The sequence below is a fragment of the Pseudophryne corroboree genome, chromosome 4 (assembly GCF_028390025.1).
Source record: "Pseudophryne corroboree isolate aPseCor3 chromosome 4, aPseCor3.hap2, whole genome shotgun sequence".
NCBI classification, from domain to species: domain Eukaryota; kingdom Metazoa; phylum Chordata; class Amphibia; order Anura; family Myobatrachidae; genus Pseudophryne; species Pseudophryne corroboree.
The window spans coordinates 799657457-799672751 of record NC_086447.1 but is presented as its reverse complement, the minus strand read 5'-3'; the positions used below and the strand labels follow the sequence as shown (position 1 = coordinate 799672751).

The window sequence follows — 15295 nt, the reverse complement described above, 5'->3', positions numbered from 1 at the left end:
CAGCCACTGACCTCACCGCACGCCACTGGATATATATATATATATATATATATATATATATATATATAGTATATATATATCAGACCTATACACCAATTGGCTATATTATTACTGTAGGCCAATTGGTGTATGGGTCTGATTATATATATATATATATATATATATATATATATATATATATATATATATATATGTGTGTGTGTTATCCGGCACTCTGGATGAATAGTATTATTTATGCCTGGGTGCCCTCCTCTATCGGCATGTAGACAAAAGGATGCTTTGTGGAAGGAAACACAGGCGGCACTCCAAGGTCTTGTTAAATAGATTTGTATTGAAAAATTACAACATGGTGCAAAAGCAGCAACGTTTCAAGACCATTACGGTCTTTTCATCAGGCTGTGCATCATAAATAGTGATACAAGTGACTAAACAGTGCTAACATGTGCTTACCTGTGTTAAATACCTGTGTGTGCAGCGTGCGGTGTCTCTCGGAGTCCCGGGCCGTCGGCTTCCGGGTGCGTCAGCAGGTCGCTCCGTCCGTGACGTCATGGTTGCTGGGCAACCCGATCAAGCCTCAGGACCCGTTACGCCGGGAGAACCTGGAGTGTAAAAATAAAAAAAGATCAAGCTTCAATGTTCCAAATGCTTATAAATAAGCTTGAATGTTAATGATAGGTGATAAAAATAAAGTGAATGTGAGTTAAAAATTACAATTAAAAACTAAAGGTACAGATGCTCTACCATAATAAATTGTAAGCTACCTATGTAATGCAAAAAATACGTTATTGAAGTATATACTTAATAAAATCTACTTCTATTCATAATTACAACGTTTATATTATAGGAGCATAATTTTAATTAATATGGTGAGCTATTTCAAGTTAGGAAGGTGTTCCAGGTGAATTTTTCATTTAATCCATTGGGTGCCAACGCTCCCAACGGGAATATCCATTTAGATTCACATTTGGTCAAGAGTTTTTGACGGTCACCTCCTCTTGTCAAGGTTGGGATATGATCTATGATTTTGCAACGAAGATCTGACAGACGATGTCCATGTAGTCGGTAGTGTCTCGCTACTGGTTGATCTATATTTTTGCCTTCTAGCGCTGCTTTAACTGCCGATCTATGTAGGGCCATACGATCACGTAGATTGCGTATAGTTTGTCCCACGTAAGTGAGACCACAAGGGCATGTGATAGTGTACACAATATGTGATGTAGTGCATGTCACTACATGTTTTATTTTATATTTATGTCCGGTTTGTTGGTTGACAAAGAAATGTCCTGGATCCATATATTTACAAGTGGTGCAAGATATGCACCCATAACATCCCGGTTTACCAAAACTTCATAAGAATCCTGTGCAGCCGCCGGAAGACCCATCATCTCGACGAGAGATTCACTGTATCAGCCGGTAGCACGTCTTCTGGATCATATTCTCCAACCACTGCTCCCACGGAAAAAATAATTCCTTAAGGACACTACGAGTTTCCTGAATCTATTATCTAGTTTTAAGGAGTTGACGCCGAATACACTGCTATGCTGTTTGGATGTATGCAGTCTTTATACATCCATACCTCACGACGCAGGGCTCATTGCGATGGAGCAATTCTTGAGTGAATATTTATCATCTACAGTGTTTGATCAAGACCTGTTTCTTCAATTATTATCCCTGACTCTACATCGAAACTTCTTTCTATATGATGGGAAATTCTATCGCCAAGAACAGGGCTGCACCATGGGGTCCTCAGTCGCTCCGTCATACGTGAATATATATATGTTTGCACAGGAAGAGAAGCTGTTCTTTGCAGATGAGAATATTTCGCAACATATATTATTATATACACGATACATAGATGACGTGTTTGTACTATGGTCTGGAGGCGCACGTCGATTTGAGGAACTGATGACTTCTATCAATGTACTCAATAACGCCATCAAATTTACATACACATACAGTGAGGAATTCGCCCAGTTTCTAGATGTGATGGTTCGAGTTAAGGATGGTGTTCTGTCTACAGAAATTTACTATAAGCCTACTGACAGAAACACCATTTTGGCAGCGTCTAGTTATCATCCAGCAACCCTGAAAAAGGGACTGCCATTCTCCCAGATGGTGAGGGTGGCAAGAATAACCAGCAACCCGAACATGGTGCCTCAGTGTCTGGATGCTCTGATTAATAAATTTCAACAAAGGGGTTATGATAGGAATGAGTTGCTTCGATCTAAACACAAAGTGCTACAATTACGACGTGAGCAATTACTGTGCCCTAAAGCTAAGGATAGTAAAAAAATTCTACCATTGTCAAGTGACTTTACCACAGCTAGCCCTATTATTCGACGTGCTTCCCAAGCTTTGTGGTCCATTGTCAAGTCGGATAAGGACTTGCCGTCCCTGAGAGACATTAGGCCGGTGGCGGCTTTTTCGACGTGGACGTAATTTACGAGACTTTCTGGTCCACACTGATATCACAGGGATGAACACTCCTAAGATTCCTAATGTGTATTCGAAGGCACCAGGTTGTTACAAATGCGTACAATGCGAAACTTGTAAATTCATGATTAGTACTAAGACTTTTAAACATCCCCACAATGAGCGATTATACAGTATCAGACATGTGTTGACCTGTACTACTACGCATGTCGTGTATATTATAGTATGCCCATGTGGCTTATATTATGTGGGTCAGACCATCAGGAAGTTTCGCGAGCGGATGGCACTTCATCGATCCGCCATTAAAGCGGCCCTTTCGGGCAAGGAAGTTGAACAACCGGTGGCGAGACATTTTAAACTACATGGCCACAGCTTATCATCCTTAAGATACTTTATCATCGATCATGTGAAGGAATCAATCAGAGGTGGCGATAGATCCAGGAAATTGTTGAATTTGGAAACTAGCTGGATTTTCAGGATGAACACGGTGCTACCGTATGGTCTGAATGAGAAAATCAATTGGAACTCTCTAATCTAACTACTATTTCCTTACTATTAATTGCAGGCATTGTGTAGTATTATGCTATCATTATAGTAAGATCTTTCCATTGATAGAATTATTATAATACAGCCCTGGTATATTGTGAACCCTATATGCTCTCTGCTATTTAGAGGTCAGGTTGATGTGTATGTTTATAGATCAAGTTTATATTTAAACACTTCGTTCATTTTTAAATTGTTTTTAATTTATCACGTAGATTTGGTCATGGAGCTTCCACCGTCACTAACGCGATCCCTGAGCATGCTGTCAGAAGCCTGGAACCACTCTGATTCGCCACCATATGGGCAATGGAAGCACTGCGCTGCCCGTAGACAGTAGTGTTACCATGGAAACGGGTGAAACGCAGGGCTGACTTCCGCCATTGGGTGGAACGCACGGACCGGAAGTGTGTCTGAGAACGGCGGACGTGCACGAGGATGCGGGTGCCAGCGGGAGCTTCTCAAGCGCACAGCGGTGGGGTATTTAGTGGGTAAGTTTTCTGTATCACTGTTATGTATGTTTATGCTGTGATTCTGAGAAAGGGGGTTGCACCCCGAAACGTCGATCTCAATACATCCTTTTGCATTTAAAAATTTAAGTCTCTGAGTGCCATCTGTCTTCTTGGATATTGCATTACTACTTATGGATGGAGCACCTGAGCTTGCTGTATTTGAGTACCTGAGTGCCGGCTGTTTGTGGATGGTATATATATATATATTGTAACACTGTAGGGGTGCAAGGTGCCTTTTCCTGGGGAATATGGCAGCACGCAGCAGCTGAGGAACAACACAAGTCCAGTTTCTGGTACAACTGACCCCGGCCAGTTTTATTGAAACAGAAAATAAAACAAACCCCAAAATAAAAATACCTTGCCTGTCCGGCACTAACTAAACATAAGATGTTCCTAACTGTCACTAAACAAAACACAGAGTTCTTCAGTACATACTGTATAGCTTACTTGCATCAGAAAGCGTGTCTCTCACACACAGATCCTGCAGCCTTCCCAGGCAGTCTGCCCATACTAATCAGGTTAGAAGCACTATATCACTCTTACACAGCTGAAACCCTGATTAGCCCTCTGTGAGGCCAAAGACCCGAACTGGGCCCAATGTCTAGAACTCGCCTTATCTCTCTCTCAGAGCCTTTACCCAGCTTTTACAGCAAACTGAAAAGGTTCAGACAAAACAAAAAGCATTTTTCCTAGAAGTTAACATTTTCTAAAACATGTAAGACAAGAACCTGGGACAAATATACCTGCCCTCAAACACTATCCCAGTGTTCTTGTCACATATCCCCCTCCCCTGTTTCGACCTAGGGGCCGGAACACTTGTAGCCCCCAAACAGAAGATGCGAGACAATGCATCTGCGTTGGCCAATTGTGTTCCCGGTCTATGTTCGACAGTAAACTTAAAGTCCTGCAACGCTAGAAACCATCTAGTTACACGAGCATTCTTGCCTCTATTTACATACATCCATTTTAAAGGGGCATGGTCTGTCACTAGTCTGAATTGTCTACCCAAGAGGTAATATCTCAAGGTATCTAGTGCCCACTTAATGGCCAAAGCCTCCTTTTCCACAATGGCATACCTTTTTTCATGCTCATTGAGTTTCCTACTCAAATAAATGATAGGGTGTTCGTCCCCATCTCTGGTTTGGGACAGCACAGCACCTATCCCTACCTCTGAGGCATCTGTCTGTACCACAAATTCTTTTGAAAAATCTGGTGTTATCAACACCGGTTGTGAACACAAAGCCACTTTTAACGCTTGGAACGCCTTTTCTGCATCAGGGTTCCATTTCGCCACATTTGACTGCTTCCCTTTGGTAAGGTCTGACAACGGCACCGCTGTGGTCGCAAAATTAGGAATAAACCGTCTATAGTACCCAGTAATTCCCAAAAAAGCCCTTACCTGTTTTTTATTCACTGGACGAGGCCAGTTTTGAATAGCATCAACTTTATTCAATTGGGGCCTAATCAGACCTCTGCCTATGGTGAAGCCCAAGTATTTGACCTCCTCCATTGCGAGGCAGCACTTCTTTGGGTTAGCAGTTAACCCTGCCTTTCTGATTGAGTCCAGTACTGCTTGTACTTTAACCAAATGTGACCCCCAGTCTGTACTGTGAATTACCACATCATCCAAATAGGCAGCTGCATATTTTCTATGGGGCCTCAAAATTTTATCCATCGCCCGTTGAAAGGTTGCTGGAGCCCCATGCAACCCAAAGGGTAACATCTTATACTGGTACAGCCCCTCCGGAACCGAAAAGGCTGTTTTTTCTTTGGCGCTATCAGATAATGGTATTTGCCAGTAACCTTTGGTCAGGTCCAATGTGGTGAGAAACCTGGCTGTTCCCAGCCTTTCTACAAGCTCATCCACACGGGGCATGGGGTATGCGTCAAACTTGGACACCTCATTTAACTTACGAAAGTCATTACAGAAGCGTATGCTACCGTCGGGCTTCGGGATGAGCACTATGGGACTGGACCACTCACTGTTAGACTCCTCTATGACTCCAAGTTCTAACATGGTTTTAACTTCCTTAGAAATAGCTTCTCGCTGAGCTTCAGGAATCCTATATGGCTTTAAATGAACCCTGACCCCTGGTTCTGTGACAATGTCATGTTTTATTATGGTCGTTCGGCCAGGCAGCTCTGAAAATACCTCCCTATTTTGGATGAGAAATTCTTTAACCTGATTGTTCTGATCAGCTGATAATGTCTCTGACACCTTCACTGCGGGAAGCAACCGGGGTGAAGACACCGAAGGGCAAGGCTCCGCTGACAGAGACAACCTATCTTTCCAGGGTTTGATTAAGTTAACATGGTAGATCTGTTCGGGTTTTCTCTTTCCCGGCTGGTATACTTTGTAATTAACCTCATTCACTTTTTCCCTAATCTCAAATGGACCCTGCCATTTAGCTAGGAATTTGCTTTCCACAGTGGGTACCAAAACAAGAACTCTATCTCCAGGAGCAAATTCCCGTATCTTGGCACTCCGGTTATAGACCCTCTGTTGAGCACTTTGGGCCTGTTCCATGTGCTCTCTGACAACAGGTACCACGGCTGCAATCCTATCCTGCATTTGTGTTACATGCTCAATAACGCTTCTATAAGGAGTGGGCTGTCCTTCCCACGTCTCTTTGGCAACATCCAACAGCCCTCTGGGGTGTCTACCATACAACAAATCAAATGGAGAAAACCCCGTAGAGGACTGAGGAACTTCTCTGATGGCCATTAACAAGTAGGGCAACAAACAATCCCAGTTTTTCCCATCTCTCTCAACAACCTTTTTTAACATACTTTTTAATGTTTTATTAAACCTTTCCACCAACCCGTCAGTTTGGGGATGGTAGATGGACGTCCTGAGGTGAGTGACCTTAAATAACTTGCACAATTCTTTCATGATCCTTGACATAAATGGAGTACCTTGGTCAGTCAAAATTTCTTTTGGTATTCCCACTCTACTAAATACCTGCACCAGCTCCCTAGCTATCGCCTTGGTTGTGATAGTGCGTAAAGGGACAGCCTCAGGATATCGAGTGGCATAGTCCATAATTACCAGGATATACTGATGGCCCCGAGCAGACTTTAACAAGGGCCCCACGAGATCCATGGCTATTCTGTCAAACGGGACCTCTATAATAGGCATGGGAACTAGTGGGCTCCTGAAATGGGGTCTAGGGGCATGATACTGGCATTCAGGACAGGAAGAACAATATTCAGACACTTCTTTATAAACCCCTGGCCAAAAGAACCTTTGTAAAACTCTTTCAGTGTTTTTTTCTGCCCCTAAATGTCCTGCGGTAACGTGACTATGAGCTAAATCTAGTACCGTTCTCCGATAAGGCTGGGGAACTACCAGCTGTTCCACCACATCCTCACCCCTTTTGACAATGTGGTACAAGAGCTCATTACAGATGGCCATGTGGGGATACGTAACCCTGTCACCTGGTACCACAGGTTCCCCATTAACAATCTTAACATTCTCTCTAGCCTTTATTAAGGTAGGATCCTTTAACTGTTCAGACGCAAACAGATCCTTCTTTACCTCCAGGTCAGGCACGCTTTCAGTTCTAACTACTATGTCTCTGTTCCCGGCAAGAGGGTCCTCACTGGACTCCCCATCTGTCACTTCCCCAGCCAAACTAGCAAAAGGCAAAGGGCCAGAAAGTTCCGAAGACCCACGTACATCCAAAAAATCACCGGTATTATCAACTGGCTTTTTACTTCTCACATCTGTTGATAACCGTGATTCCCACAGTTTCCAAAAATGAGGAAAATCCCTCCCTATTATGGCCTCATGCACCAAGGTAGGGACCAGTCCCACTTTAACCATTGCTGACCCACAACAAGTTTCTATATTCACCTCAGCAGTGGCATAATATTGGGTATCCCCATGTATGCAAGTTACCCCAATAGGTATTTGCTGGACCTTTAAGGGGTTCACTAACCCAGCTTTCACGAGGGTAACTAAACTTCCTGAATCTAGCAAGGCCTCTACCCGGTTACCTTCTAAGAACACATCACACATTTGTTTTTCCAGCTCAGGTGAAGGTACCACAGTACAGGCTAACCTAGCAAAGAAAGACATTCTGCGACATTCAAAGGCAGCATCACATTGCATGGGTTCTTGCGTGACTGGGCAATTGGCAATAACATGACCTGGCATACCACACCTAAAACATTTAACCACACGATTATCAACCCATTTGGGCAGCATAGACCGTTCTAGCCCCATTGGCCTGTTTCCAGGGCCAGTGTTTACAGTCTCTCCAGCCTTGCGTTCTCTTAACCGCCCAGCAACGTTTTCCCACGGAACAGTCTTACCAGTCTTTACTGAAGGGCGCTGTCGAGGATCTATGGGTTGCTGGGTGGTCATCAGTAGTTCCTCTGCTGCCAAATACCTCTCTACCATGTCCACTAATTGGTCAGCAGTACCCGGGTTTCCATGGCTCACCCACTTGCGCAGGACCATGGGCAAAGATCTCAAGTAGCGGTCCATGACGACTCTTTCCACCATCTGGGGACCAGTTAATGTCTCTGGCTGCAGCCATTTTTTTGTTAGCTGAATAAGGTCGTGCATCTGGGAGCGCGGAGGCTTCTCCATGGCGTACAGCCAACGGTGCACCCGTTGCGCTCGTACTGACAGCGTGACTCCCAGGCGGGTCAGGATCTCAGTCTTTAGTTTATCATAGTCCCGAGCCTCAGCAGGGCTTAAATCAAAGTAAGCTTTTTGGGGCTCACCTGACAGGAAAGGTGCCAGCAGACTGGCCCACTGTGCTTTCGGCCAGTTCTCACGCTCGGCAGTCCTTTCAAACGTGGTCAGATAGGCCTCCACATCATCAGCCTCTGTCATTTTCTGCAGGAAGTGACTGGCTCGTATAGAACTAGAGCTGGTTGGAGCACTGACGGCCACATCTCCAACCCGAGCTGCAAGTCTCTGCACCACTTCTGCTAAGGCCTCTCTATCCTGACGCTGTAGTCTCCAATTTTCCTCCATTGCCACCTGCTGCTGTCGGTTGGCCTCCTGCTGAGCCGCTGTAGCTTGCAGCAAGGCTTTAAGCAGATCCTCCATGTCAACAGATTTTTCAGGCGGCTTTGCAGCTGCTTTCACCCAGGACATATATCAAACCCTCAGGGGTGAGTCTCAGTAACTTCACACTGGGCTGTATCTGCATAAACCACCGTTTTCTGCAGGCCTCACAAAGCTGCTGCTTTCACTTATGCGCAGAACGGCCTGCTCGCATTCTCCACCAAGTTGTAACACTGTAGGGGTGCAAGGTGCCTTTTCCTGGGGAATATGGCAGCACGCAGCAGCTGAGGAACAACACAAGTCCAGTTTCTGGTACAACTGACCCCGGCCAGTTTTATTGAAACAGAAAATAAAACAAACCCCAAAATAAAAATACCTTGCCTGTCCGGCACTAACTAAACATAAGATGTTCCTAACTGTCACTAAACAAAACACAGAGTTCTTCAGTACATACTGTATAGCTTACTTGCATCAGAAAGCGTGTCTCTCACACACAGATCCTGCAGCCTTCCCAGGCAGTCTGCCCATACTAATCAGGTTAGAAGCACTATATCACTCTTACACAGCTGAAACCCTGATTAGCCCTCTGTGAGGCCAAAGACCCGAACTGGGCCCAATGTCTAGAACTCGCCTTATCTCTCTCTCAGAGCCTTTACCCAGCTTTTACAGCAAACTGAAAAGGTTCAGACAAAACAAAAAGCATTTTTCCTAGAAGTTAACATTTTCTAAAACATGTAAGACAAGAACCTGGGACAAATATACCTGCCCTCAAACACTATCCCAGTGTTCTTGTCACAATATATATATATATATATATATATTTATATATATATTGTATTCCCTTAGGCCACTAGCTGTATAGAACTATAATATACTGTGTATGGCTCTTGAGGGGTATCGTACGGTATGCCGGCGCTCGGGCTCCCGGCGACCAGCATACCGGCGCCGGGAGCCCGACCGCCGGCATACCGACAGCGTGGCGAGCGCAAAGGAGCCCCTTGCGGGCTCGCTGCGCTCGCCACGCTGCGCTCGCCACGCTGCGCTCGCCACGCTGCGCTCGCCACGCTGCGGGCATGGTGGCGCGCTACGCGCGCCACACTATTTTATTCTCCCTCCAGGGGGGTCGTGGACCCCCACGAGGGAGAATAGTTGTCGGTATGCCGGGTGTCGGGATTCCGGCGCCGGTATACTGTGCGCCGGTATCCCGACATTCGGCATACAGAAGACCACCCCTCTTGAGGAGTAAGAGACAGTTGTAACTATTTTGGGTAAGCCCAAAATTATATTTACTAAATAGATCCCTAGGTGTGTAGGAGTATTGTATATATGTGCATATTATTCCCTTAAGCCAATAGCGGTATATGTCTGTTAAATATGTATGTATCTTATTCCCTTAGGCCAATAGCTGCATATAACTGTATATGGCTCTGGTGAAGTATGAGACATTTGTAACTATTTTGGGAATAGTATCTCTGCACAGGTGCAAAAGATAATAAGATAATCAGGGCCAAAACTAGGATATCTGGCACCCAGAGCACGGTAGTTATATGTGCCCCCCCCCTTCACCACCACCACCACCACCACCGCATACAAACACACACAATTGGGCGTAGTAGAAATAAGATTGATTTAAAAAAAAAACACAACATTTCTAATATGGCCGATCTCTGACGTTTTTTAAAAGGGGCAATCACTTACAAGGAAAAACCATGCCTTGTAAGTGAATACCCCTTTAAAAAAATGTCCGAGTTCAGCTGGCATCCGGCACAGCCGCTAAACTCGGGAGTAATTACATTCGGCCCGTATTGTTTACATTCACTGCCACTTGTAGCACCGGACTGAAACAGCCAGAGAATCCAACCCACAAACAGCAAAATACACAAAATAATTGATCCAAGATCGATAGCCTATACCATAATGCATGCAACCTAAGACAGTGCTTGTAAAACACAGCTTTGGAACAGAGTCAAAAACACAGTAATAAACGGCTGGCAAAGTGACAACCAGCACCACATACCTCCCAAATTTGACTCGGCTTGAAGAAGGACACACGCGCGGCTTCGCCGAGCGCGCTCCCGAAAAGGTGGCATGGTCTATGAAAATGGGCGTGGCTTCACGGGAGGACCCGCGATCGCGAGCCACGACCCCTTTTCGTCACTGAGGGGTCATGCCCAGCGCTTTGTGAGCCGCTGGCATGCCCCCTCTCCCTCTGACTCCAGTGAATAGACGTTGTGCTCATGCGCAGAGCCTCCCAACTGCCCCCCCCCCCACACACACCACGGGACACTGTGGCCCACGGATGGGACAGCGTGACAGTCCCCAAAAAACGGGACTGTCCCGCGAAAATCGGGACAGTTGGGAGGTATGGCACCATCAGGGTGCATCCAGCACACATTCTCTGGGAAAATGGGTAGGAACACATGAAAATGAACATGCACTTCAGATACAGTATATGTAGTGATATACTGTCATGTTTTTGAAATGATATATTTCCATGTATTTCTCAGAAACATAGATCATACTGCTGGTGTTATATACCTGAATTTAGATATGCAATCACTGTATCACACACACAAGGAGGGGTGCGGGGGACTCTGGCTGGCCAACTGCTATAGGACTACAAAGCCCAGCATGCCAGCCGGGACCTAGTACCGCACTTTGGGAGGCAGCAGCTTTCCTGGTGCATACAGACCTCACCTCAGTGCCCATACTGATGATTGGCTGCTGCTGCTTCCTCTCGCCCTGTCCTACTCCGGTGGAGCTGCCTGGTGAGATGGGGGAGGCGCTGGGAAGCTGGGCTGGGAGCAGACATCACGTACACATACTGTACACAGGCTCAGTGTGTGAGCGGCCACGGACCAGTATTTGGGAAATGAAAGGGGGTGTGGCTATGGCTGGACCAATCAGCTGGAGAGTCCGTCATCATCGCCCCCGACTCGGCCACATTCATTAATGTTCTAGTTGCTGAAGTGGGGTTTCCCAGGAGTCCACATTGGTGGAGTTGGGGAGCTGGGACCTGCGGCGGGGGTTCTGGGAACCGGCAGAAGGTAGCCACATGGGGCTGAGAGGAGAAGGGGAGGCACCCCCTAGTTGCGTCCCTGAGATAATGAAAAGCCAGCATATGAGAAAGTGAATACTGGGAATACTGTGGGCAGAACCTGGTACGTTATTTATAATATATCAGTTTTGGCGGTGCTCACACGGAGTTTAAGAGACAAACTCATAGCTACAGGAGAAATAAGAAACTTTTTTATGGGGTCACATCTATAATATAACTGTTAAAAACAAATTATATTTTATTACATTAAAATGTCCACATACAACACCTAATTTAAGGTTGACTCCAAACTTAAAAGGTTAAGAGGGTTATTTCAACAGTAATACACTAATAAATGTATGATGTATCCTGTATAGTAGATACTATCAGCCTCTAAGAAAAGTGTCAAAGCTGGATACACACTATTTGGATTATCTGTCCAATCTGGCTGGTTATAACGAAAATTTGATAATGTCTGGGAACAAATGACAATCAACCATTTGCTCCCAAAATCCAGACAATGGTTGTTCAGATAAATTCAGATAAATTGGTTAAATAAAATGGATTTAACCAATTTGTTGGAATGAACATTTTTGTCTGTTTTCCAGTGTTTGGGAGCAATTGGTCAATTGCATACTTGCCTACTTATCTTTTATCCTCTCTGGGAGAAGCCCGGAGAGGAGACGCTGCAGGGATCTTCAGGGGGCGAGGCCGGGCATTGACATCATCAAGGCCTGCTCCCACTTCAGGAAAATGCCACAATTAACGGAAATGCCCCTGCGGATTGCGGCCTACCTCCAGCATAGAAGCCGGGACCTGGATTCCGGGTGGAGACCGCCGTGGAAGTTCCCTCCCGAGCTCAGCTCAACCTGCATCGTGGACCCCCCTTCCTCCTGGTCTCCACTCTTCACCCCTCGCCCAGCGGACCCCACTGCCCTGCAGGCGGCCGGAGGCTTGGGAACTCGCGGGTGGACAAGGTCGGTGTACATCTCCCCGGCGGACGGCGACCATCTTGCGGTTGGCGACGCTTGGTTTCTGAGGCCTGCTCCGCCCGCGCCGCGGCTCTTTTGCACTCCCGGGTCCCGGCCCCCATCTCCTGCACCCTCGACCTGCTGACTCTCCTGGTCTGCCGGCGGCCGAGGGCTGGGGGAATCGCGGGAGAAGCGCTGGATGCTGACGGGTGGCGGCCATCTTGCGACTGGCGCTACACTCGCCCTGCTCTGCAGCCGTGAGGACCATGCAGCACCTGCTGAATTTGAAGCTGTGCCCTCTGCTGCCTAGTCCACTGCCCCTACCTTCCTGCTGGCACCCCTCAAGTGAGCTGAAAAGCACAGCCTCGTGACTGCCTAATCGTGAGGTACATGCTTAATTGAGTTCCAGCTAAGGTGGCTCTGACCTCACCTTTCCCTGCACATCCGATCTCCCAGTTCTCTCACCCAGCCACCGCAGCCCCTTCTGCTGACCTGTCTGCTGTATGGGGAGCAGTGGGACCTGCTGGCTCCAGTCCGCGGACCGGGGCCTACCCTTGCCGGTGAAGCCGTGGTCTCTGGTGATGGGCCGCTTCTGGAGCCACTGCTGAGGGTCCACGAATAGCCGTTACCCTCTACTAAGGGGCACAACAGCTGTATCCTTGTCTTTACTCTGATATAACGCCCCTGCTTGGATTCTGCTGAACCATTTTTGATACACTGACCCCCTCCAGTGGTCACTGTTACCCACGGCTACGATATTGTCTTTCCTGCCTATACAGTCTGGCCCTGGTGTTTCTCGCGGCTGCGATGGTCTCTGGATGAATAACACCCCATGGTCGGCCTGACCGCCTCATAACCCACCTGTGTCAATTCCTATTCTCTACCCCACCACTCCTCCCCCCTCTCTATTGCAACTTTACTGAAGAAGATAGCTTTCTCCCCGGCTGGCATCCATTATGTCACAAAGGAACAAGAAGGCTCCCCAGGCCTCCGCAAACTTTTTTGGCAGCAAGGCTAAGGGTCCCCAGAATATGGCGAACTCCCCGGAGTCCCCTTCGTCACCACGCTCCTCGGTGTTGGGTATTGACCCTCAGATTCAGGCAGTGATGTCCGGCCTCCTGGAAGGCGTGCAAACAGCCTTTAAGCAAGAACTGTCCAAAGCTGTCTTGGATTTCAAAACGGAGATTGCCTCGCTTGGAAATCGTACGGATGCCTTGGAGATGAAGACTGACGACTTATGTCGCTCGCAACAACGTCTAGACCACGAACTCTCGAGGCTCCATGCTGAGGTTGCATACGCGCACGCAGGGGGGGTTTCTGAGTACCTAGAAACCCCCCCTGCCCTCCAATCCATCGGCGCTGCCATCCGTTTTTTTTTTAAACGAGGAGAAGCTTATAAAGCATCTCCCTCCTCCTTACACTGTCCGAGTGACAGTGAGAACCTGGCTGCTGCCGCTGCTGGCTGCCTGTAGGGGGAGCTGCAGCGGAAGCGCAGCTCCTCTCAGGCAGTTCAAGGGGCCATGAGACAGAGCTACGTGAGGCAGTGGCTGCTGTCTTCGGCTCCCACTGTAGTTTGTGAGTAGTATAAGGTGAGGAGGGGGTTTTGTTTACTGTTAATGGATGTGTGTGTATTGTTATGTAAATGTATAGTGTGTGTGTAATAATGTATGTGTAGTGTGTGTTTGTGTAACTATGTATATATGCTGTATGCATGTGTACTGTGTGTGCATGTATACTGTGTGTGTATGCATAGTATGCTGTGTGCATGTATTGTGTGTGTGTGTATGTATGTATGTATGTATGTATGTATGTATGCATGTTGTGTGCATGTATACTATGTATGTACAGTGTGTGTGTGTATGCTGTGTGCATGCATACTATGTATGTGTATGTTTGCATGTATACTGTGTTAGTATGTATGTATACTCTGTGTGTGTGTGTATGATGTGTGCATGTAAACTGTGTATGCATGTATGCTGTGTACAGTATGTGTGTGTATGTCTATGTACAGATGTTCTGTGTGTGTGTATATGTATGTATGTATGTATGTATGTGTGTGTGTGTGTATGTATATATATATATATATATATATATATAATATATATATATATATGTGTGTGTGTGTGTGTGTGTGTGTATGTGTGTGTGTGTGTGTGTGTGTGTGTGTGTGTGTATATATATATATATATATATATATATATACATACACAGCTTGTGCAGTGTGCTGGCTGCTCAATTACAAACACACACACAAGTACGGAAACGCCCCCATGAAAATCCTGCGTTTGCCACTGGGTTGAGACCCTGAAGGAGCGCCAAGAGGACCGAGAGAATCGGTCCCGTCGCAATAATTTGCGCAAACGTAATGTGGCGGAATCAGTCCAGAGCTCTACGTTGCCCTCCTTCTTGAAAGACCTTTTCCAGCATTTAATCCCAGAATTATCTGATGAGGATTGCCTCTTTGATAGGGCACATAGGGCCCTGCGGGCCAAACCTTCAACGTCACAACCCCCTCGGGACATTATAGCCCGTCTCCATTATTACCGCGCGAAGGAAAAAATAATGGCTTCCGTCCGGGATTCCTCTGATATAGTCTTCCGGGGCATGCAATTGCAGATTTACCAGGACTTGGCGCCCTCGACCATCCAGAAAAGACGGGACCTCCAACCGATTACTAGGCTTCTACCCAAGCACCCTGATTGCCTGCCCTCTTCTCTACTATTGGTTTCACTAAGCTATTGTACCAGTTTGCTGGAGGTTCCCCCTGGTCTGGACTAAC

The 15295-nt window shown here is 46.6% G+C and overlaps 1 long non-coding RNA gene across 1 annotated transcript in view; it reads right to left on the bottom strand.

Annotated features, from left to right (window-relative positions):
• Positions 1–505: 505 nt before the first annotated feature.
• LOC134911791 (uncharacterized) overlaps positions 506–15295 on the bottom strand; it is a 32257-nt gene continuing 17467 nt past the window's right edge. The window contains exon 3 of the long non-coding RNA XR_010176842.1: positions 506–599. This is a non-coding gene — a long non-coding RNA (uncharacterized LOC134911791). The remainder of the gene's footprint in view (positions 600–15295) is intronic.